Source organism: Galeopterus variegatus, unplaced genomic scaffold, assembly GCF_000696425.1.
Source record: "Galeopterus variegatus unplaced genomic scaffold, G_variegatus-3.0.2 Scaffold5802, whole genome shotgun sequence".
Taxonomy (NCBI): Eukaryota; Metazoa; Chordata; class Mammalia; order Dermoptera; family Cynocephalidae; genus Galeopterus; species Galeopterus variegatus.
The window spans coordinates 90,115-116,548 of record NW_007731913.1 but is presented as its reverse complement, the minus strand read 5'-3'; the positions used below and the strand labels follow the sequence as shown (position 1 = coordinate 116,548).

The 26,434-nt window shown below is 41.2% G+C and overlaps 1 protein-coding gene across 4 annotated transcripts in view; it reads left to right on the top strand.

Annotated features, from left to right (window-relative positions):
* The window catches only part of LOC103605421 (WD repeat-containing protein 96-like), a 121,436-nt gene that overhangs the window by 5,003 nt on the left and 89,999 nt on the right, over positions 1 to 26,434 (top strand). For all 4 annotated transcript variants that reach the window (XM_008590006.1, XM_008590003.1, XM_008590004.1 and 1 more), the window contains exon 2: positions 17,823 to 17,919. The gene's annotated coding sequence lies outside the window, so the exon portion shown is untranslated. The remainder of the gene's footprint in view (positions 1 to 17,822; positions 17,920 to 26,434) is intronic.

Sequence of the window (26,434 nt, the reverse complement as noted above, 5' to 3'; positions counted from 1 at the left end):
GTGAGCGGGAACCGGTCTGTATGTGGGATCCGAACCCTCGGGCGGGAGCGCCGCCGCGCTTCCCAAGCGGCGCACTATCCAGTGCGCCACCGGGCCGGCCCTCACTGTTGTTATTTTAAGAAATAATATTTACAATCTCTTTTTCAAAAGTTACAGGTCCTTATCCTGTAAATAAGATTTAAAAAAAAAAAAGCATTCCGTGACAGTCCATAGCAGGTAGAAACAGCCTTTATCAAAGAGACTCCCTGGAGAGATACTGGCTGAATGAGTGAAAGAATTAGAAGGGCTCTGAGTGAGGCCAATGAAAAAAAATTATTGTAATCCTCACAGTAAAGAAACATGCGGGAATAAGTGGTCCACAAAGAAAGGAGCTTGAATAGAAAAAAAAAAAAATTGAGGAGAATATTAAAAGTGCATTGAGGGCCGGCCCGGTGGCGCACTGCGCTAGTGCGCCACTTGGGAAGCGCGGCGGCGCTCCCGCCGAGGGTTCGGATCCCACATACAGACCGGTTCCCGCTCACTGGCTGAGCAAGGCGCGGGGGCAACGCCGAGGGGTGCGATCCCGTTGCCGGTCCTGGTCCTGTACGGGCGCGACACTGAGGGTTGCGATCCGTTGCCGGACACGGAAAAAGACAAAAAAAAAAAAAAAAGTGCATTGAGAGTAGAATGGATAAATAAATAAATAAAATGGATAAATGGATGAGGTGGGAAGAAATGAGGTGGAGACTGTAGTCATTTGAAAACCTTTCTAAACAATTTGATATTTTACTATATGCTATACTGGAAAAAAATAAAAATTTCACAAACTTATTTTTAAAAGAACAGAAAACAAACAAACAAAACTTACTGTTAAAAGGGATGAAGTCGGGCTGGCCCGGTGGCGCACTGCTATAGTGCGCCGCTTGGGAAGTGTGGCGGCGCTCCCGCCAAGGGTTCGGATCCCACATACAGACCGGTTCCCGCTCACTGGCTGAGCGAGGCGCAGGGGCAACACCGAGGGCTGCGATCCCGTTGCCGGTCCCTGTCCGGTGCGGGGGCGACACTGGGGGTTGCGATCCGTTGCCGGACATGGAAAAAAGACAAAAAAAAAAAAAAAGGGATGAAGTAGATCCATATGTACTGATACAAAAACATGCTTAAGATACATTGATAAATGCAAATATTGCAAAACAGCATATAAAAAGGGATCATCCCATCTGTTGAATGTACACTTCCTGCCAGGTATCTGCTAAATGTTCTACCTGAAAAATCTTTCATCCTCACAACTACCATCACAATTAAGTACTGTTAATATTTCCATTTCATGGATGAGGAAACTGGGGGCCGGAGGTTAAGTGACTTTCCAAAGATCAACATACTGTTGAATGGTGGAGCTGGCTTTTCACCTCTGGTCTGACACCTGAATCTGATCTCTTAACTGCTACTATATCTCAAACTCATATTTTTTTTACCTTGTAACACCTCTGAAAATTGAGATGTATCTAAAATCACTGTAGACTGGGTGGCATTCCTGACAGAGATGTTATTGCTCATGCTTGAACTTGCAGGGTAGATGTCAATGGCTTGGAAGAAAATCCCAGACCTAATACGAGAGCACACTTGCTGCGTTATTATATTAAATGCTCTTACTGGTAGAGAGGATAATGGTGTGGGACAGAGGGTGGGGAACAGGAACACCTAACACATGGGCTTGAAAAATTATTCAAAAGAGCTGTATTCTAAAAGTGAAACATTGAAGGAATACCTTAATTTATGTCACTTATATTTTCCTTTTTATGTTGGCACAAGAATAAGATAGGTTAAAGTTATATTTCTATGTAAGAGTAAGAGTTCTTTTATCATAAAATCTGTCATAGTTTAAAAGAGCTCTTTTAATAAGTATAAAATAAAAATTCTAGTAGCCTGTTGTACTTTAATTTGTAGATTATTTTCCCCTTATCGGTTCATCTTAGATTTGATGAAATACAGTATTTCTTCCTCACAGTCCCCCTAGAGTACTTACTTTTTTAAAGAAAAAATGCAGTTTATTTAATGACCAAGACAACATACAAATACACACACACACTTAAAACAGTATTTACCGTTACCACACGGGGTGCATTACAAAGTCTTCTGTTCCATGTTCTTTCATTAAAAAAAAAAAAATGCTGATCACAACTTAGTAACCAGCTCTTATAAACCACTAATATGTTTCAACCCATAACTGCTCTAGAACACAAACATGTTGCTAATGTCAATTAATAATTTAAGGGAACTTTATAGTCTTCTAACTTTGTAGAATTACCCCACAATAGTATTCCGTGTACTCTGAAAAAAAAAAAAAAAAAATGTAACATAGACCTGTTACCATGCATCCAGACTGGATGAGGCGCATGCTTTCAGTGTGCTTATAAATCACCTTCCTTCCCAGGCTCATTTGTTGAGGGAAATGACTTGCAACCAGGTAACAGGACCATACATTATCTGTTTTGTACATTTTATATAAAAGTCATTTTTACAGACATTATTTTATTTGATCCTCACAACAACCCTGTAAGGGCAGGCAGGAAAATCAAATTCACTTTACAGATGACGAAGTTAAGGTTCAGAAAGTGATTTTTCCACTTACCACATACCTGGTAAGAGGCAGAGATAAAGTAAGAACCATTGTGGAGGGCTCTTTTCTCTAAACCACAGCCAGTGAGAATATAATCTGGACTCGAATATTTTCACAACTTCATCCTCACTTTCTTACTGTTGTCTCAAGTTTTTGTCATAGAAAATACAACGAAGCACCCAATTCTAAACTTACCAAGCCAGGTTTCTACCAGTGAAAAGGCCACGGAGCATGTATTTTCGGAAAGCACTGTTTCTTTGTTTCTAGTATAAACTCAAGTAATATGAAAAACCATAAAGGCCAAGGAAATTGAAGAAAAGTCAGATGAAAAGATATAAAATAGAATATATTGATGGATTTTACTTTTGTAAGAAGGTTCGCTTTTGTCAGAATTTAATACAGATGACACTTGAAGCTTTAGAAGAGGATCTCAGATCTTGCTGATGTTATTCAGGTGGAATGTGGAATGACAGTAAACTATGGTCTGCAGGCACTTGGTACTAGATGCTCTCCTAACTGATATTTTCACCACAGTGCAAATTGATTCATGTCGTTGTCTATTAACGGTCCTTAGATTTCTTTAAATTAAATCCATGTTAGAATCCATAGATGTCAGTGTTCTGCAAAACTGCCTGGGAACCAAGACTCCAAGCCATCTCAGAAGTCCCACTGCACCCATCTTGAAGCCCTCCACAACTAGGTACCTCCTGCAGGGTAACTTCATGACTTTTTGTTACTCTGTAAAGTAATAATGTTTTGTCATTCTTATAAATTTCATTGTTTTTCCCTTTCATCATCGCCTACAAAATCTTCCTCCTATGCTATTTTATTTTCACTGGTTTATCAAACCTGTGTGACATGATGGCACCCATAGACCCTGTAAGGGGTGCCCCGTCAATGGGCCCCACACTTGAGAGGGCCCATGCTTCTGTCATATGGGCTCCAGCACTCCACATTCCCCAAGCCTGACTGTAACTCCAAAAATCTATCATTGTGACTTCACATTTCCCCCATGTCCTTGAAACAAAATGCTACTTGTTTGAATACTGTGAGGTTTGTGTGTTGTGTCCCTAATGACCTCAGAAGTGTAAACCACTTAAGGAGTGTGGGGAGGATATGAGTGGCAGAAGTGCTCAGATAAGAGAACAGACAGATTAATGAATTTGTTGACTCCTTCCTGTCAGAGAACATGAATGTATTCATTCATTCAGTATTGCTTCTTGCATAATTAAGTATTTTCCAGTAGAATCAAGAGACTATTTTCTTCCTTCTCTTTGGTTTCAATTTTTTTTTTTTTTTTTTTTTGTCTTTTTTCGTGTCCGGCAACGGATCGCAACCCTCAGTGTCGCGCCCGTACTGGACCGGGACCGGCAACGGGATCGCAACCCTCGGCGTTGCCCCCGCACCTCGCTCAGCCAGTGAGCAGCAGGTCTGTATGTGGGATCCGAACCCTCGGCGGGAGCGCCGTCGCACTCCCAAGCGGCGCACTGTAGCAGTGCGCCACCGGGCCAGCCCCTGGTTTCAATTTTTGATTCCACAGGTTCTCATGAATTAGTGTAGTATTGGCAATAGTTGCACATGAAGGCTGAGGAATGTTTTGCAATATAGAACAAATCTTATTACTCCTACGTTTACATATGCATGTAGGTCTAGAGTGACACGTATAAAGCCTGATACCAATTCTTTACTTTGACAGCTCGATGGATATTAAATATTAGAACTAAACATATTTTTGTTTATATAAAAATATTTAACAAGATTTAATTAAAATTGAAAATTCAATTAAAATGTTAGTTTTAAACAATTTTAACTTGACTTTTTGATTTTCATTCCTATAATTTGTATTTGACTTTTATTTTATTTTATTTTTTATTTTTTTGTCTTTTGTCTTTTTCCATGTCCGGCAATGGATCGCAACCCTCAGTGTTGCCCCCGTACCGGACCGGGGACCGGCAACGGGATTGCAACCCTTGGTGTTGCTCCCGCACCTCGCTCAGCCAGTGAGCAGGAACCGGTCTGTATGTGGGATCCGAACCCTCGGGCGGGAGCACCGCCGCGCTTCCCAAGTGGCGCACTTATCCAGTGCGCCACCGGGCCGGCCTGTATTTGACTTTTAAATTTTAAAAACTAATTTTAAATAGTTGGACAAATGGTTTATGGGTATCCATTTATATTTTTGTCTTAAATTTACAGGTAGGCCTGATGTGACAATCCCGTCCATCTTGTGAACTAACTTTCTCAGTCCCCTCCATCAAAGCATTATCTAAAACTGTATATTCAGTATATTATCTGTTGCATGTTGATCTACAAATCCTTTCCAGGTTTCAACTTAGTATAGTTATTTCAGCATCAAGAGCAAGATAAGCAACATGAGACAAGGAATTTAATCATAAAGCTATGTTCCACAGACTTTATAAAAATATTTCAAGTTTGAAAATAAAGTCTGAATCTGTTAGATTAAATGCATAAAATAATAACATTTACCAGTAACTAATCTCTTCCCTATTATTTATTGTAAAACTTCTGGAAATTATGAAGGTTGTCCTATTTTTACTTCCAGAAAAATGCTCAATTCAAATTAAGTGCCCAAATAACTTTAAAATTTCCAAGTCTGTACATCTACTGAAAAGAAGAGTTCTTTAAAACAATTAAAACTACCTGATTCAAATCCATTTGAAAGTTGTAAGACTTTAGGCAAAAATCTTAACTTTTCTGAGACTTGATTTCTCTGACTACGCAATAGGGATCAAATAATACATGTTTTATAAGGATGTAAGATAGCAGGCACAGAGTAGCAGCTTAATAAAAGTTAGCCATTGCTGTGTAAATACAAGTGGATGAGGTAGCAGAGCAGAGAGGAAACCTGTGCAGACGATGGAGATTTCATAGGCAGGTGGACCCAGGTTTGAACCCAACTCTGCCACTAACTAGATGTGCAAACTCGAGTCTCATACTTCATCTCTCTGAGCCTCAGTTTCCTTATGTAGCACGACTGATGGGAGGATTCAGATTTTATCAAGTTTCTAACACATAATAGGAGCTCAATAAATTGTGGTTTATTATCATCATGTGAAAGTTGTCAGAATCAAAATGGAGTCAAATGTGTTCAAATAGTGACAAATACAGCCATGAAGTGGGGTGGTTCTCATGCATGTATGCCTGATAACAAGAAATATCATGAAGGACTGCAAAACCACAATCTTGCACAAAGGCCATTGCAGCCTTACACTAAAACTCCTTCTGCGAGGACATCTGCCTGGCAACTGCCTGTTTAACCTCAGACTAGCGTCACCCTTTTTATTGTTCCAAGGATAATTATCACAAAATAATTCTGTAATTCTCCATCGTTTTTCCTTTAAAAACTTTTGTCTTTCTTTATCTCCCTGAATACACACATAGTTTACAATGGCATGCTTATTCCCATGGCAATGCCCTACTCCTAATTAAAACCACTATTCTTTAAAAGAGCCTCTCTGTTTGTTATTAAGGTTGACATAAGTGGTGTCCAGAAGTGGGACCTAGAGCAAAATAACCTTTTGAAGGAAGTCGTGATCCTTTAAGCTCTCCGCTTCCACATCTCACATTTTCTGCCCTGGTGAGTCTTCTCTCAGGCCCAGCCTCCCTCTTTTAGTAGAGGTTCTTTTTCACCTTCAATTGGGATCTGGTTTGGTCATAAGGCAGCCTTAACAGAGGACTTCAGATCCCCTCTAGGATGATAGAAGACTTTTTGTCTTTTCTGGCAAATCCTTTCTGGTATAAAGACAAGTGTCTTTCTGGTTTGAGGACTCTGGTTTCTACAGAATTTACATTTGTCTATGAGGCGTATCATTTCTGGTGAATTTACTTTTGTTTCTGCACTCCTGGCTTAAAATTTTAGTGAACACTCTGATTTTGTTTTCATTTTGGCTTGGTTATGCATGTCTGTAAATGATTTGACTATTTTGTCTTACTTGTTTCTGGAAATCTTTCAAGAGCAGAAATAAACATTCTAAATGGTGGGTACATATGGCTAATTAAAAGCCACTAGGATGGTCACCACCATCTGAATAATGCCAGTCCATACTCCTGACATTCTCTGATAGGATTTATAAGATTTTCTTTGCTCTCAGGACATTAATAAGAAATCAAATGGGATTCTCAAGCATTAAGGCATGACAGGTTTTCTGAGACTCCAGCTGGCTACATGGCTTTTCCTAATGCAATTTTTAAATTGATGGCCATTATGGGGATCACTCAAACTTCCCAAGTTTGTTTTTTCTTAGTACCAAATTTAGAGACTGCAACTACAAAGTTAACATGTAGAGCCTTCTAAGTTCTCTGTTTCTTTTTTGTTTGTTTTTTCCCAACTTTGAACCTGTTGACTCTTCTGTAGGTGTTGAGATAAAACTCACTGTTTATGGCATTCCAGCCAAGATAGAAAAAAAAAAAAAAAGAGTCTTAAAATGCTTTCAAATTAATAGCTTTACAAATTACAATAGGTCCATGGTAATCCAAAACCTAGAAACCTAGATAGCTTTTGAAATGTAAACTAAGGTTTTTCTGACTATAAATTGCTTAGGGTGATGAAACAGATAATGGAAGGATAGAAAACCTAAAGGAAAACAACTAGATAAGTGTTTATAAAAGTTAGGCTCTCAGATCCAACAGGTTCATAATCTAGCACTCATAGCAATTATATAAGGTATTTCTGTTTGGCATTAAAAAAATTCTTTGTGTATCACACATATACCGAACACAGCTAAAAAATAATAATTTTTAAAAAATGCTTCCCGCCCACATTGACTACTAGAGTAAACCCAACTGGCAAACAAAAGATATAATTACTACTAAAGGTTCAAGGATACTTGGAGATTTTGTTTTCCTTATGCAATTCAGCCAGTCCTAGCTAAAATGTAAACATTTGAATATTTAACCCCTAATCTCATTGAGATTAGAAAAGAAAGGATAAAAAGGTTTTTTTGGTTTTTGTTTTTAACCAAGCTGTTAATTTTGGTCCACAGCCTTCATTAGATTACCTATGGGGTAAATAAAATTTAGCCATGTGAACATGTCCTATTTTGTCAAAAATATAATTTGGATCCAACTGGTCTTTTATAAACCAGTAAGTTTGTATTACTTTTGCATGACTAAAATTTAAAAACGAAAGCTATAAGATCTTTATTTGTGTGTATGTCTATGTGTTTCAGTGTGTTTATACATATGTACATGTAATATGTTGTATGTTGGGTCTACATGATAAAATCTGCCACCATCGGACAGAAATCCTTTAAGAAATTATATTCAATAATCTGGCACAGATAAATGAGCACTCATGTATAAGGGGACTTCAAAAAGGCCATGGAAAAATGGAATTTAAAAGATAAAAATAAAAAATATAAATTTTATTTCTCAACATAAGCACCATCAAATTCAAGACACCTTTGTAAATGATATCAGCCATTCGGTCCATCCCTAAAGAGCTGAATTTAACCATGTCAATGCAGTCTTCATTACAAATGTGGCTGAAAAGCTTTTGACACTGACTCCTAGCCACCATTCACTCCCTCCAGTGCAGGACCAGACCATCAACCCAGAACAGTCCATCCTGGCGTCGAGGGATGATTGATCAGCGATGCTTTTGCTAATCACCATTGCAATGCCCTATTCCTGAATAAATGTCATTTCCTTTTAGAATGCCTCTGTTATTTAGGTTGATAACCACTACTATAAAAGGGGTCAATTACCAGAGAATAAACTGATATTTCCTATTACAATAGGTTATCCCTTACCTTAAAAACCTTCATTCTTTATATAGCTTTTTACTCCAAGAAAAAATGCTCACTTCTTGTTTTCACAGATTTTCTTATAAACATGCTACCTTTCACAAAAAGCAAATAATTAGCTAATAAACAGATCATTTATTTATCTACTTAATGAAATACTTTCTAGTATGCTGTATAATCTTTTCCCATGTTTAAATGACCCTTAAAAACCTAGTTAATGGGTGAAAAACTTAGTGAAAATTCATCTTTCAGATTATCATGGAGTTTGAAATGTGACAGAAGCCAGGATTGACACAATCTTTCAGTGGGAAATAAGCATGTTTTATTCTGTGGCTGGTAGTGGGCTGGTTTTGGTTTTAGGGTACAATGAGCTTGAATTGACCACTGTTTTTTGGACTTTAAGATAAGCTGAGTTCTCCTACAAAGGTGTAAAACCTCAAGCTGACTGGTCTGGCAGTGAGAGGTGAAGTGGAGATTTGCAAGGGGGAGAGGAGATCGAGAGGGGTAAAACCAATTTAGGGGAGTTAGGAATCTCCTAAAAATGGTGGAACATACTGGTTATCACTTTAGGAAGCCCAAGACTTCTTCCAGGGTCACTGATTAGAGGAAAAACTGTGGGTCTTAGATTTTTGTTTCTAATATTCATAAATCTTTCAGAGTGAGAACTGGAACAGATTTTTCTGATTTATCCTTCCCAGTCTATTCTCTGGAATGATCTGTATTTCCCCTTCCAGACTAAGTAAGAAAAGCCACTCATCTTTCTGTAATCTGGCACAGTGTAGAGGTCAGGATATGTCCTTAATATCTGCCACAGGAACCCAGCTGGAGACCTCACTTTTCATCTAAGCCCCAAAACCAAGATCTCAAGGAGAAAGAAAGATACAAGGACTGCTTTTTCAATTTGATTTCATTAAGTTCCTCTTTGGCTCTAGCACAGGAGTTCAATTTCCCAGAGTCATGACTGATTCCAGCCACAGTCAATATCTCTTTACCAGACCACTTACTTGGGGGGGTCAACCTACTTGGGAGCAGGGCAGGACTGACCTCATATTCTTCTCTGGGGTTGACTTTAAAATGCTCAGGTTGTGGTTAAAGGTATGCAGTTGGGGGAGGGGAAGGGGCAGGGCTTGGTCAAAACACAAATAAGCAAAGTAGTAAGAGATTGGCAACAAAAAGTGACCAAGTTTAGGAAGTTCTGGTCAAGGAGTGTTGGGGGTGAAATAGAGCTCCCTACACCCTCATAACATACGCTATCTGCTTCTGTAGAATTGCTTGCTTAACCTAAGTAACTCCATTTTACCCCATCTGACCTGCAGACTACTCCCCCACTTCTGCATGAGAAACCATTGACCTTATAGAAACAAAAGCCATTGCATAGAAACAGGAGCCATACACAGTAAACTATTACATGGGAACAGGAACCACACACAGTGAACTATTACATGGGAACATACACAATGAAAAGTTGTATGCTTGATTGCTCTAATGGCTCATTCTTGGTTTCTGTAACCTAGCTACCTAGCTTGCTTTGTGCACCTGGACAAACCCATGTGCCAACGGGATGTAGTTTTTGCCTTTAAAAACCCCACAAGACCAAGGCCCAAGGCTGCTCTTCCTTGATTGCTCCTTGGGAGACGGTCACTGGCCAGCTGGAGTGAATAATACTGCACAAGTGGAGTGTAAGTGCATTTCTCATGGGAGGATGCCTCACAACAGCAGGAGCTTGAATTTCCCCTCTGCCACTTCTCCCTGTGTCTCAGAAACACTGGATTTTCTCAGCCAGTTTTGTGCAGCACCTAAACACTAAGTGCTGCCTGTATTTGGCATTCACATTTCAGCACAGAAGCTCTTCAGGGCAGAAATATGTCTCCATTCTTTCCTCACCACATCTTAGCGAAGGGCACCACCGTCTTTGACTATGTTAATCTGAAATATAGGGGTATCCTTCATTCTTTTTTCTCCTTTACCCCCCTTTACCAATCCATCACCAAATCCTATAGATTTTAACCTTCTAAAATAAATTTTTAATACATTGATTTATTAGTAGTTTTCAACTGGGGGTGATTTTGCTCTCAGGGACATTTGACAATGTCTGTAGACATTTTTGCTTGTAACACTGCAGAAGGGCTACTGGCAGAAATGCTGCAGAACACTTTACAAGGACTCCTCTCCCTCAAGAATCCAGCCCAAAATGCCAATATTGCTGAGATTGAGAAATCCCGCTTTAGCTGCAGTTGGTAGGACCATGGAATAGACTCCTGACAGACCTTCTTATTTCTGTTCTCCATGTTTTCCCACCTCATGTATAATCCTCCTGCAGCCAGAATGATCTGTTGTAAACAAAGATCTGATCATGTTATTTCCCTGCTTACCTTTAACCACAGCCTGAGCATTTTAAAGTCATTTGCGTTTTCATGACTCTTGAAGACAAAGGCCAGCATTCTCAACTTGTCCTTCACCTGGCCGTTGGTTCCTTCACCAGTCTCATCTTCAGTATTTTCTTCTCATTTCCCTCTGCTCCATTCCAGTTCATCCAATCTGTTGTCCAGCCTTAATACCTTTACAAAAACTGTTCTCTGCCCATCCCACATCCCTCCAACAATCACTCCTCATTTTTTGATACTTGGCGAAAGTAGCACATGCGCACAGAAACCATCCCTGACACTGTAAATCCAACTCGTGTCAAAGAAAAAATATCCAATGACATTTGTTAAAGCGTGGTACGGAAGATTTTATTCAGGACCGTGGAGATGAGTATAGGGACCACTGCAAGAGATTTCGCAGTGGGGGAGAGACTGGGCTCAACTCCAAACACAGCATAGGCAAGTAGGAATTTATAGCCGAGGAGCAGAGTGGGAGTCAGTGGATGGAAAATTACTAATGAGAAACATTAAGGGTAAGAGAGATTCTGGCTAAACTGACCAAACAGGATTCTTGCTGAGGACAGAGTAACCAACATCACCTGGGGGGTGGTGGAGGATAAGGAATGTGATCAGATAGGAAGTGTGATCAGATGAGAGTTGAGAGGCTCTTCCAAACTGACTTAGCAGGGTACTTTGCTAAGACTGGATTTTACAGGGAAGTACACAGATGGGCCTAGGAGAAGGTTCAGGAGCCTGACTACAGTTTGACCAAGCAGGGAATCTTTGTCATTAGGTGAGGATCTGAACATAAGCACTCCTAACATTATGTTCCTTTTCTTCTTATTTCAATCTATAATCCTATATTTCTGTAACGAAGTGGATGTCTATCCCCACTCCCGGGCTCCCACCAGTCTCTAAGTTCCAGGAAGGAAGGAATTGTATCTGTTTTGCTCACTATTTTGTTCCAAGTGACTAGCACAGTGCATGAATGCATGGGAGGTGCTTGTGAAAGAAATGAAGGAGAGACCTAAAGAAGGGAGGGGAGGGAAGGATCAGGTGAGGGAGGGAGAACCGGGGAGGGTGGGGGAAAGAAGGAAAGATGCAATGACAAGCAGCTGACCATGTGATCGGGAACCTCCAGAAGCTGAGGGTTCATTCGAAAGTATTATATTGTAGTTAAGGGCTTGGAGCTCCGGATTTAGAACAGACCTGGATTTAAGTCCCACTCAGTTTTGTAGCCTGGGACAAGTTCTCTCTTACCTGTAAAATGGGGGTGATGAAGGATGTAAAGATTAAATGAAATAATGCCTGCATGGCGCTTGGAAACAGTGTCTGGCACGGTCAGCTCTCAAAGTTCGTATCTCTTTCGACATTTATTAATACTGCAATTACTTGTCCCAGGCTGAGCAACTCCAGCACCCACTCGGAAGAGCCCGCCTCTGGCTTCGCTTGCCGCTCGCCTATTGGTCGAGACGCGGCAGCGCTTCCACCAATCTGCTTGGCTCTAGAAAGAGCCGGGCCAAGGGGCAGAGCCAATGGGCGCAGAGGCTACGGTCTCCCGGATACGGTGTAAACAGCGGACGCCTGGCTGCGTGGCAGACCCCCTCGCGCAATAACCGTTACAGACGCTGCGCGCGGCCGGCTGAGAAAACACGGCCCATGGCGCAAGCCCGGGAGCGAGAAGAGGCCCCCGGCCCCGCCGGTAGCGCGTCCCTGTCGGTGAGGTGCGGCGTCCGGCCCCACGACCGGCTGCGGCCTTCCGGAAACTCCCGGCCTCCGTGCCCTCGTGACCCGCTGCTCCCTCCCGGTCTTCTGACCCGCTCTCCCCGCAGCTTCGGGCTCTTCTCCGCCCCGCCCCCTCGACGCCTTTCCGCAGACTTCCCTCCGTGACCTCTGCCGCACGACCCCCCCATCCCCTTATTCAATGACCCTGTCTCGGGTTGTCTCCACCCTCCCACCTCATTTTTCTGCGACCCCGACCCTCTCTCGCTTACCCAGTATTCCTCACCCCCACCCTTCACTTGTGCCTCCTATTTCTGGCTCAGTATTCCCTTGAGTGACCCGGTTCCCCTGACCGTTCATACACCCCCACCCCACCCCTCCACCCCACACACACATGTGCCAGGGAGAGCCCGCATTCCATCGCGTTGCTTTTAGTGATTTCCCCCAGTTAGGGCTGTCGATCCCTTCCTTCTAACTTCCATCCACTAACTTTAGATTAATTTGCATTTATAGTGGCCTTTGAAAAGCATCAAGCGCTGCACAGATTTAGGTGGTATTTCTTTCCTTCCACATTCTAGAGTGTTCCCTGAACACTCCATACAGCGTCCTCTGCCAGTCCTGTACTCTCCAGTCTCTTGAGATTACTCACCAAACCGGTGTCCTTCACTTGCCTTATCCACCATCTTCAAGCATATCTTTAATTTAATATTTAAATAAAAGTAGAATCTCATCTCAGACTCTCCTTTCTTCTAGCATATGCCTACCACACACTCCTTACTTAGTATATTCCTTTTGTGTTCCAGCCTTTTCATTCATGTCAACTACGTTCTTTTCGTTTTCTGCATTTATCTGTATTTTTAAGTCTAAAATATGTCTACATACTCTTCATCTGTGTAAAGAAGCAATTTTCCTACTTAGCTCACAACCACAAAGCATGCTGTTCTACTCAAAGCTTTTTTTAAAGTTAATTTTAAAATAAAACTAATCATAAAAGCTTGAGCCAGGATGCACCACATTTTCTGTTAGGATCAAGCTCTTTTCTCTTTGTGTGTTCACTTTTTCTTTTCCAAGTATGTAAATAACCCCAGAAATCCTTCTGAGACTTCCTCAGGTCACACGGTTTTATTTGCTGAAAATGTTCCCTGAAGAAGGCTCTTGAGACCTATAGAACTTTAGGTCTACATTGAAATTTTTAGTGTTTGTTGACTAATACTGGTCTCACAGCATATGTGTTATTTTATCTTAGAGATCGTTTGGGGCAGAAAGGAGGTGAAAATAGATGGGTTTCAAAGATATTGATGACCTTTTGTTTTGTTAGAAAAAAGAAAAAGTAATTGAAGTGTATTATATTGATGGTAATGTATCTTTTCCCGAAGATGGGTGCAAGGATTCCCTAAGCAGAATGTTCATTTTGTCAACGACAATACCATTTGCTACCCTTGTGGGAATTATGTAATTTTTATTAATATTGAAACCAAGAAAAAGACTGTGCTCCAATGTATTAATGGAATTGTGGGCGTCCTGGCAACTAACATTCCCTATGAAGTTGTGGCTTTTTCTGACCGGAAGCTAAAACCCCTCATCTACATATACAGCTTTCCTGGACTGACCAGAAGGACCAAATTAAAAGGTATCCTCAAGGACTCTTCCTCTGCCATAACTGAAAGATTTGGTTATAAGATGTAACCAAATCTAGTCCTTATAAATGAAGGTGGTTTGTTTTTTGAAGGTTTTTTAAAAATATACAAATTTTTAAAAAATCAAACTGATCACTGAGGATTCAATTAAGTGGGCTAGAACCTTGCTACTCAAAGTATGGTCAGCTTACCAGCAACATTGGTGCTGCCTGGAAAGCTTGTTATAAATGCAGAAACTTGGCTTCTAACCCCAGACCTACTGCATCAGAAGCTGCATTTTAACAAGACTCTCCCAGTGATTCATATGCACATTAAACTTTGAGAAGCACTGGGCTAGAAGACTTTTACAGCACTAAATGCAGTTTAAAAACCTGTTTTCAGAATAATGATTTTTCTTTCTTTCCTAATGACTTATTGAAAATCCAGGTGCATTGATGTTTGTATAACTTATAAAGACAAGTCTCTGACCTTCAATTTCCTCATGTTTGAAATGGGGATAAAGGTAGCATCTAATATTAAGACTGTGGTGATGATAGATGAATACACACACACACACACACACATACACACATACACATATGTGTGTATATATACATACACGAAGTGCTCAATATTACCTACTATCTGAATTACTACTGACTCATTCATAGATGCAGCGGACCAGACTGGGCTGCTGCACATCTGCTGGAACCTCCATCTAACAATTACCTCATTTAACACGCCATGCACACAGAGCTCATGCTTGAGTCTGGTCTTAGTTCCATATCATTCTGGGTCAAATAAGTGTTTGGGTCAAGCCAGGGAACATCTCTGTAATTTATAACATTTTATTTGTGGGGAAATTTGTCTGTGTTCTCAAAAGATTAAGACAATTTTAAAAATATAATCCATCCACCCACTGGGAACTGTCTCTGTGGACTATAGCTACCCTTTCTTTAAACAATTTTCCCAGCTTAGTTATTTGGCTATAGCCCTGTCCAAGCAATTGCAAGTGAATTCAAACCAATCGTCAACATTCATATTAAATAATGAAACCCTAAAGGAATTCACAATAAAATTAGGAAAGTCAGCAAGGGTATCTGTTATTACCATTGCTATTTAAAATCAACCTGGAAGTTCTAGCCAATGCAACAAAATATGAAACTGAAAAAATGTATAGCTGAGTTAAAGCATATTACAGGTAACGCAATAGTCTGTGAGCTCATTAAAATGCTGGTTTCAAAATAAATACACATGTAATTAGATTTAAATATTCAGAAATAATCCAAAGAAGAAATGTGAGTGACCTAGATAAAGAAATCTACAAAAATCACTCGTTTAAAATATTTGAATATATACAGACATAGTCCTGGATGGAATTTCTGGTTATTATAAATAAATGTAGTTCTGATATTTGTCACAGAAAGTAATTCATAGGTTTATCATATGTTTTTAAGAGCAAGGAATACTTAAATGAAATAATTCCAAAGTTCATCTGGAAAAAAAACTAGATAGTGAGAATAATTTGAAAGAGAATCATGGCAAGGCAGGGGTCATTTTAACATTATGGTGGTACAGTAATTAGGAGTGTGGTATTGGTGTGGGGATCACCAGATCAGTGGAAGAATTGAAGAAGACTGGAGACAGAGTCTAGAGTATATTAGAGCTAAGTATATGATGAAAGAAGCTACCACAAACAAAAAAAAGATAATCTGAACAAAAGTATCGAGTTAGATACTCATACTGTACATCAAAACATTGCATGAAAACAAGCATTTACTATAAACAACAAACCCATTTGAAAAGTAGAAGAAAATAATGGTAGAATATTGAAATGATTTCAGGATGATGAAGAACTTTCCACACAAAGGAAAAAATTAAAAATAAATAGATTGATAGACTGTATTCGATTACAAACAAAACTTATGAACATCAAAAATACTATGAGAAATTAAAAAGCAAATAGTAAGTGGAGGAAAATATTTGGAATAAATATTATCAAATATTTTCAGACATTTATAAAACAATAAGAAAAAAGACAAATATCCTATTTGAACTTGGAAAAAGAACTTACCCAGACAAATTATAAAAGTGCAAGTGAACAAAGACATCAAAAACTGTTCCATTTCAATATTAATTTTAAAAAAGGTATCACCCAACGTGATATTTTTCTGCCTATCAAGGTCACAGTTTGTTTAAAGATCATAATCGCTAGGCAGAGTGCAGTGAAATTGGTAGCACGCTTTTTTGCTGAAGGTGAGAGTATAAGTGTATATAATTTTCCCGAGAAGTATTTACTCTCTTTTATCCAGAATACCCACTTCAAAACATAGAATTTTAAGGAAATAATCAGAAATATGGTCAAAGATTTGTGTGCAAAGGAGTGAAAAGCACTGTTACAACAGCAAAAGACTGGAAACAGCCTATATCTTCAATATTATAGATTTAGTTAAATAACTTAAAATACCCCATAAAAGGGTATTATGCAAATGTTAAAAATCACATTTTTGAGGAAATATTAAGAGAATGATAAAATGCCCAATATAATATAAACGAAAAACCAATAGGACAGCTCAGCTGGTTAGCACATGTTGCCCCTAACACCATGGTCCAGAGTTCAGTCCCTGTACTAGCGATCAGCTGCCAAAAAAAAAAAGAAAATACCCGAAAGAAATTTATCAAATTTGATGGTAGGATTACTGAGGATATATTTTTCTTTTCATGATTTTTGAGGGTATTTCCTTCAAAAACTACATTTTTTTAATTTAAAATAAATGTAAAGAAAATATAAAATTAATAATCTTCAATTATGGGGTGAAATGTCTGTATAGCAAGAATAGAAAATCATTCTATTAAGGCCTCATCCCACCGAAAAATTATTTTTATTTTTGCATTGAATGCTCCATAAATACATGGGGTTTTTGTTGTTGTTGTTGATTACACTATGCTAAATAAATTCAATAAATGACAAAGTCACATTTTAGGGTTATATTATAGTCAATTAAAGTGCAAAGATTAAAAAGCAGGAGACAGAGCCCTTAAAAATAACAGAACAAATAACAGAGATGTGAATGTGAAAAGGCAAACCTCGGAGAAAGCAAAGCTTGCTGCTACAGAACCACACTGAAAACAGTGGCTAAAAGAGAGGGAAAGCCAGGCCCCCCTGTACAGGGAAGCAGAGACAGACACTTCTCTGTTTTAGCATCCTCATGATATGCATTTTAAACATGTTGTTGCTAAGACATTTAAAATTATGTTGCATTTCTTCAACTATGGGTACAAATGAGAGTAGAACTTTCTAGAATTGTTCCAAGAGCTGAGAGATACTAAGATAAGGGACAGATACCGCCTAAGGTATAGAGATAAGGAAATGAGCTAGAAATATTACAGCTCCCCAAGGTATTTAAAGTTTGAATAACTGTGCTGATTACAATGTCTCCTGTTTATGTGATATCTTATGGTTCTTGGGTCATTTAAGTCATGCTGGGACATACGTGGTGTGGTATACTCAGTTCTGCATTGAAATCTAGAGACAGTGACTTAATGATCTTAATTTACTCTAATATCTTTTTAAAATCGACCTTGATTTTGCTCTTAGTTTTCTGTTGATAGTCTTAGAAATAGCCCCAGGAGATCTCTTATTCTAATAGCTAAATGCTTTTGGTTCTGTGAAAATTATTAGAAAAGGGAAATAAACAGTAAGACTATATATAATTAATCTGAACATTATAATTAAATCCTTGTAATGGATTTTACATTTCAGGCAACGTTCTCCTGGACTACACTTTACTTGCATTCAGTTACTGTGGTACCTACCTGGCTAGTTATTCCTCTCTCCCAGAATTTGAACTAGCTCTTTGGTAAGTTTCAGCATCCTGCAGAATTCCTTTTACTATGTTACATTTTAATCTTATCCTTCTGGATTTTATCAAAGGAAATATATGTGAAAAATCTGAAACGAGGAAAAATGGAAGGAATAAAAATACTAATCTTAAGGTTTAATATAGTTGCTATATTTAGGCATAAACTGTACGAGAGCTAAATTAAGTATTGTCTTTTTTTATTAACGTGCTGTAATGTTTCCTTTGTCAAGTAAAGAATACACTTATAAATGCATAAAGTTTCATCTTTTCTTGATATGGAGCTATTTATAGAGTTAGTGTGCATGTTTTCTACTAATGCTGAAATTAGATGGTCTCTATATTAGAGCTCAGTTTGAAGTAATTGTTTTTAGAGACATTAGAGCAATTTCATGTTTAGAGAGTGGAACGTTATACCACATTTACCAGCTACATAGGAGATACCTGTGCATGAGATACGTCTGTCCTTTGCTGGGTCATTTTATGTGTCCAACTTCAAGGCTGCATTCATTCTTCCATCCATGATATAAACCCCTTCAGGGGTAAATTTGTCTCATTAAGGGAAAAATGTTCCAGGAGTGACTGAGGATACTCCTTACATACCAGCATTTCTTAAACAAAAATGTAATAATCAAGGTTCAGAGAGCCACATTTAGTTTAGGAGTCTTTTTTTTTCTTTAACAGCTTTTTTAAGGTATAAATGATATATAATAAACTGCTCATATATAAAGTGTACAATTTGACAAGTTCCAGCTTACGTGTACACCCATGAAACCATCACCATAATCAAGATAATGAATATACTCATCACCCCCAAAAGTTTCTTTGTGCCCTTTCACATCCTCCTTATTGGCCCTTGCCACGCATACCGTTGGCCCACCCCTGCCCTGCCCCAGGCAACTGCTGATGTGATTTCTGTCAGTCTAGATTAGTTTGCATTTTCTAGAATTTCATATACAGGGAGTCATACAGTGCATATATATATTTTTTAAGTCTGGCTTCTTTCATGCAGCATAATTATTTTTGAAATTCTCTTATGCTGCTGTGTGTATCAATAGTTGCTTCTCTCTGTTCCCCAGTAGGGCTCTGCCACAGTTTTTCTAGCCACCTGTTTGTTACTGTTTCCTAGGGCTGCTTCCGTGAAGTGCCCCAGACTGAGTTGCTTAAACAACAGAAGCTATCCTCTCACAGTTCTGGACACACAGGCAGGAAGCAGCCGGGGAGGGGAAGAGAAGCACTTAATTCTGATAGTGCCAAAAGCCAAAGGCTCTGTTTGTCTTTCAGAAGGGCAGCCTTTGAATATTAAAAATAGCAGCAAAGTAGAATGAGCACAGACATTTTAGTGTAACACAAGTAGGTCTGAGTCTTGGCTCCACGAATCACTAGCTGTGTGATCTTGGAGTCTGAGCCTCAGTTTCCTCCTCTGTGAAATGGACTTAATATCTCCTAAATATGGTTTTTCTAAGAATTCATTGAGCAAAAGTATACACAATACTTAACAGTGCCTATTATGTAGTATTTATTTATTTAAGTCAAAGGTTCGAAATTGATGATCATTAGGATAATTCCAGGCCACAGATGTGTTTTCTTTGGGCCATAAGTTATTTTTAAATTGGGAAAACTTAGAGAAAAAATTATCTGGCTCTTTATCGAAAGAGTTTGCCAACCTCTGACCTAGAAGTGTATTTTCAGGACATTTCATTCATTTACATTAACTTCCTGGCCACTATAGGCATTTGAGTTTGTTCACTGGATTTAATTCATTTAATTCAGTACATTTTTTTCCCCTACTTCTTGCTGGATTTAAAATGTTTCTCTTAGGCTTCTTACAGCCTGGTGGGGAAGTCTGAGACTTCTGTAACAGGGCATTTTTGATAGACTGAGGTGAAGGCAAGACTAGGGGCAGACAGTACCTCCTCCCACCCCAGCCCTTCCCCTGTATTTGTTTGCATGCCTTAATATTCATGGCGTTTCTATCTAGGAAGTTTGGGTTGGAGGGGAGGGAGAAGAGAGCAGGGGTGAGGAGAGCAGAGGAGGACAGGCAGACACTGTGGGGAGGACCAGAAACGAATCTCCTGTGAAGAGGCTCTGCGCAGGCAGAGGTGCCCGGGGCCCGTGAATGAGTATGAACAGTGCCAAGGAACAGACCCTCCTCCAGGCTTCTGCGCTGGCACTCAAGGTTGGGAAGCTCTGGGAGCAGCCCTAATGGCATGCTTGGGTGCTGTATATCAAGTGTGAGTGGGGATGTGTGCCATGATGGGAGCCACCAGCATGAGGCTTCACCATGTGGCTTTGCCAGCAGGGGTCCTGGACAAGAGCGAGCTGGGAGATGAACAGAGAGGAGGAAGCAAGTTGGTGGTGGCAGCTAGTCTGTGGGCCCTGTGGAGGCAGCCCCTGGGGATTTCCAGAACTGGAAGTCAGACTAGCAGGGACTCATGTGCCAAGATACAACTCCTGGAAGTAAATGTATCCAAGGGGACTTTACCTTTGTGTTCTAATGTTTTGTTGTTTTGGGCCAATTGCCAGTATTGGGATCCAAACGCTTGACCTTAGTGTTATCAGCACCATGGTCTACCAAGTGAGCTAACCAACCAGCCCCTGAGTTCTAATGCTTTAAAAGAGCAGAATGGATTAACATATTTTGTGTGTAATTAAAAATAATTATTTTGGGGGCTGGCCAGTGGCTCACTCAGGAGAGTGCCGTGCTGATAACACCAAGGCCACGGGTTCGGATCCTATATAGGGATGGCCGGTTAGCTCACTGGTTGAGCATGGTGCTGACAACACCAAGCCAAGGGTTAAGATCCCCTTACCGGTCATCTTTTAAAAAAAAATTATTATTATTATTATTATTATTTTGAGAAAAACATTTTAAACTGAGGAGAAGTGGCCTCATACTTGTAGTCCCAGACTGGTGGGGTCTGGGACATTTGGGGTCCATCAACAAAGATAATAAGGGAGGCTAATTGCTATGCACCAGCTAATCACCACTAACACCAGTTTCATCAGGGGGACATTTGTTGAGATTTCCAATGGGTCAGGCCATTTAATCTCCACAAAAAACCCATGAGACATTGTGATGGTCTTCATTTTAAAGAAAAAAACAAGCTGAGAAGTTAGATGTTAAAGCAGAATTTTCAAGCAGATCGTGAGCATGCAGGGAAGTTTTATATAACTCCATAATAATGGAACACAAATCAAAGCCGATTTCTGTTTTAGTCCATTCAGGTTGCTATAACAAAATACTGTAGACTGGGTAAACAGTCTACATTATAAACAGTCTACAAATAAACAGCAGACATTTATTTCTCACAGTTCTGGGCCAAAATCAAGCCCTGGCAGTTTCAGTGTCTGGTGAGGGCTCACTTCGTGGTTGACAGATGGTGTCTTCTTGCTGTGTGCTCACATGGTGGAAGGGGCACACTATCTCTCTGGGGTCTCTTTTGTAAGGGCACTAATTCCAGGCATGAGGGCTCTACCCTCATAACCTAATCACCCTGCCAAAGGCCCCACCTCTTAATACCATCACCTTGGGAGTTAGCATTTCAATATAGGAATTTGGGGGAGACACAAACATTCAGACCATAGCAGCTCCTGAGTGCTTAAAGAACACACACACATACACACACACAGGATTAGAAAAAGAAAGGGCTAAATAAAATTCCTAGGTTTTTTTCTAGGTTGGATACAAGAATGGTTAACTTTCCAGAGGTCTGTAAAACAATAGCACCTTTTTGGGGGGTTATTTATTTATTATATATTTTTTTACATTCTAAGATGTTGTTGGGGAGCAGTTGAGGGGAGAGGACAAGGAGGAAGGAAATAGGGTGGGAGAAGGAGGAAGGAGGGGGGTGTGGTTGAGGCCCATGGCAGCCCCCTCATTCCTGCAGGGGAGACCAAGGGGCTTCCAGCGGTAGCTCCATCATTGCTGGGCTGGATGCAGATGTCAGGGGGGTGCGGCTGAAGCCTTCAGCCCCTCACTGCTCTGGTTGGGGAGACCAAGGGGCTTCCAGCAGTGGCTTGGTGGTTGTTGCTGGGCTGGTTGTGGGTGTTATGGGGCATGAATGAGACCCACCAGCCCTTCCTGCACCCTGGTTTGGGAGCCCAGGGTCTCCCAGTCCTTCTAGGTTTTATAGGTGTTCTTTGTTGATGTGAGACCTTTCCTAGTTAATATCAAACTGTCCCTGATCTGTGGATATTTTGTTTTTTCTTTCAGTTCTGTGTTGGATTATTTGCTATTCCCATCACTTAAACTCTGCACTGGAACTAATTTGTTGTCCTTCTATAATGGAGGAACTTCCTGTGGGGACCAGCACTTGAGCCCTGTGGTTAAGCTAAATTGCTGCTTTGCTGCTGGTTCCCTGGGGAAGTCTTTATGTGCAGCTCAGGTTTTAATTGTTGACCATGTATGTACTTCCGGGTTTGTGAGTTCCAGTACACCTGGGTTGTGTGGAAACTCTGGTCTAGGCCTGAGTCTTTTCAGCAAACTGTACCACATGCAATTCTATATTCCTGACCAGTCTCCACTGAGTGGTCCTGTGCTGATTGGGGATCAGATCAGCTGTCCATGCTGTGCCCCAATGTTCCCCCAATGGGCCTGTCTCCCTGACTGCCCATACTGAAAACACTTCCCATGGGGCAGGCCATGTGCTAGTCCCTTGTGATGACTCACTGGCCTCTGAGTGGCTCTTTTTTTCAGTGTCCTCATTCCTGTGTGGGTTCACAGGAACTCTGTTAGTGGTCTTACTGACCTGAGGCCTTCTTCTCCACTGTTGCCTTCAAGCAACTTCATAGGAAGGGCACAACTGTGGCTTTTGCTGGCTCTTGCTCTGTGAGCTCAGCAGCTCCAGCCTGGAAGCTTCTGGGGCTCAAAATGGTCAGAGCGGTCCTTTCTTTCTCTCATCGTGGCTTCTCCCACCTTCATGCACTCCATAGCGCTCTCCTCCTCCTCCCCTGAGCTCTAGAGGCCCCAGCTTGGCTGTCATTGCTTTTTAATAGTTGTAAATAGTTTGATTTGTGGGAGAGAGTGATGCTGGGGACCATCTTGACTGGAAGCCTCCACAGCACCTTAAACTTCACCATTCTACCAGGCAGTATAATCATAGCATCTTATCTGTTCTGGAGATAACCTCTAACCTATAAAATCATGCCTGCCTTTATCACACAGGGACTGTTAATTAGTATACTATGTCAGCAAAATCACATTCCCCAGAAGAATCAGATAGGGGTCAAAGCAAGATACAAAGTCCATTTCTCGTTCAAAGGCCATTTCTTGGTGGAAAATGCTTTCCAGCATGACATGAGAAATCACGCCAGCACAATTTTGCTGTTTTCCAAGTTTGAATTTTTTTCTCATAAACTACTTACCTAAACTTATATAGTTGGCGAATTTCTGAGTGGGGTTTAAACCCATAGGGGTCTGAGCTCTCTTACAGCTTCCAGTGATCTAAGGTACAGTGGGAACATGTAGTAGGGACACCTCATCTAGTCTGAGAGTGGAGCGGGGTGATCAGGGAAGGCTTCCTGGGCAGGGGAGATAACATTTAACTTGATACCTGTGTTAGTTTTCTAGGCCTGCCATAACAATGTACCACAAACTAAGTAGCTCAAACAACAGAAATGTGCTTGTATCATCTCCCAGTTCTGGAGGCTAGAATTCTAAGATCAAGGTGGCAGCAGTGTTGGTTCCTTCTGAGAGCTGTGAGAGAGGATCTGTTCCATGCCTCTCACCAGCTTCTGCTGGTTTGCTGGCAAGCTTGGTGTTCCTCAGCTTATAAAAGCATCACCCAGATCTCTGCCTTCATCTTCACATAGCGTTCTCCCTATGTGTGTGTCTGTCTCCAAATGTCCCCTTCTGAAAGGACACCAGTCATATTGGATTAAGGCCCACCCTAATGACCTCATTTTAACTTGATTACTTCTATAATACCCTATTTCTAAATAAGGTCACATTCTGAAGAACTGGGGGTTAGGACATCAACATATGAATTTTGGGGTAGAGGGAGACACACAATTCAACCCACAGCAATACCTAAAGGATGTGTAGGGATCAGCTTTGTGAAGTGAAGGAAGAGGATCCCAAGCAGGGAATGGCACATACAAAGGCCATGAGGTCAGAGGAAACATGACAGGTTTTAACTGAAAGATCATACGGTGGGAGTAAGAGATTAGCCATGAGAGAAGCAAGCCTGGGGGGACAGCCTAAGGCCAGCTCATGAGCAGCCTTATTAGGAGGTGACCACATAGTTTATTGTCCAAATTAGGATACTTTTGAGAGTGACAGGGATGATTATTAATAATTAATACAGAACAACAGGCTTAAACTGGAGTTTCTCCTGGGCATACTGGGAAAGATCCTCACCCTACATATAAGCCATGCTGATGGGCACACCTTTTATCCTAAAGGCAGTGGGAAGCTATTAAAGGGTTTTAAGCAGGGATGTGACATGATCGTATCTGCATTTAAGATGACAACTTCCAACTGTATTGTGGAAGGTATGTTAGGGGAAACAAGGCACAAACATCAATTAGGAGACTGTGGTGGTCCAGGCAGGAGATAACTGTGGCAAGGATGGGTGGGTGTAGGGTCAGAGAGAAGTGGCCCTGTGTGGAAGACTTTAGTGGGTAGAACCATGGAACTTGGCGACTGACTGAATATTGGGTATGGTGTCGACGGAGAGGGAGGGGTTGAGAGCTATACCCAGAGTTGTGACTTGGACAACTTGGAGACATTGTGGTGCTATTCAAAAATATATTGAGGACATGGGAGGAGGGAAGTCAGGAGGCAGTGGAGGAAGCTGAGTTGGGGGCACCCTGGATTAAGGATATTTACATGTCTAGCTGGCAGATGATATATCCATTAGGGTTTAGGGTCAGTTGCTGTCACAGAAACCCAAATTGCCAACAGAAGTTTATTTCTTTCACATGCAGTAGTCTGGATACGAGCAGCCCATGGGTGGTATGGTGGCTCCTCTGTGCCAGCAGGCAGTCCCCACTATCTTGCTCTGCCATTCCTAGGGTGTTGCCCTCACCTCTAGTGTAAAATGGTGCTCCACCCTTGTATTTCAGGAAGCCAGTGGGAAGGGGAAGGAGGAGGGGACAGCACAAACCTGTTGAAATACACAGCGTGGAAGTTGCACGCACCACTGCCGCTTACATCCCATTGGCCAGTTCAGCCACAAGCCAAGTGTAGCTACAAGACATGCTGGGAAATACGGTCCTCACTGTGGTGACCATGTGCCTGGCCGACAACCAGGGGTTCTGTTACTCAGAGGGAGAAATGGAGACCAGATATGCCTCTGCCACAGACATCTAGGAGCTCAGGAGAGAGGGCTGGAGATCAACATTTGGGAGTAGTTAAATCAAACTGACAATCAAAGTGCTAAAAGTAGATAAGAACACCTAAGGAGAAACCTAGGATGAACCTAGAGGAACACCAGTGGAAAGGACTGAACAAAGAGGAACCTGCATAGCAGACTCAGGAGGAGGAGCCATGGAAGGAGGCGGAACAGGTGGGGAGGGTGCAGAATATGCCTCAGCCTGGGCTCCACGGAAAACAGAGTCTGAGGCAAAAGCTCAGGAACCTTTCCCGAACAGGGAGCGTGATCCCAGGGAAGGAGGCAGGGAAAGAGCAGAGCCAATATGAGGGTGTATTGCTTTGCCAGCCACCAGTGGACTCCAAGTGCCATTGATTGCTCCATCTAGAAGGGGGTGTTCAGAGTGGCTGTATGAACTCCTGTGAATATGGATAGTCCTCAGGCATGGACAGGGGAGGGGAGAGGAGCAGACAAGAACTTACCCATCAACTCCTGCATCCCGTCGATCAAAGCTTCATAGCGTGGGGTGTTAACTCCTCTGCACTTTCACATTTATTGTGACCTCCTGCATCTTATGGCCAGGGCTAAAGGGAAGCCAGGGCATATGAAGCAGGTGTGAAAGGAGGCCCAGGTAGGGTGTACCCACCTGAAATCAGTCACACCCACACACAGTCAGACAACCAAAGAGTAAGCTAGGCAGAAGAGGTGGCCAAGGCCCCAGACACAATTGAGGTTGAGAGGATTCGAGGTGTCCCCTAAGAAGCATGTGACAGAGGGTCCAGGGGTGATTCCAGAAGGCGGGTGTGGTGAGCATCATCAAATCCTGCAGAGGTGAAGTCAAATAAGGACTGAGAAGTGCCTGTTGGATTTAGGGTATAGGCAGATAAATGTGGATCTTGGAGAGAGCTGTATCAACGCAATGTTGCTGACAGGATGCAGATACCCTGGGATGAGGGGAGAGAGGGAGGAAGCAGAGGCAGAGCGTTTACAGCTCGCTCAAGCTTGGCTCCAATGGGAAGGAGAGAGACCTGGAAGGGTGAGGTTACGGAAAGGCTTTTTTTAAAAGGTGATATAGATGAGCACTTAGGTGTTGACAAGAACGAGTCAGGGGAGAGGGAGGGTCTGAAGATGCAGAAGAGAAGGAATTACGAATAAACTAATATTCCTAAGAAGGCAACACCTGTAGGCTCCAGAGCAAA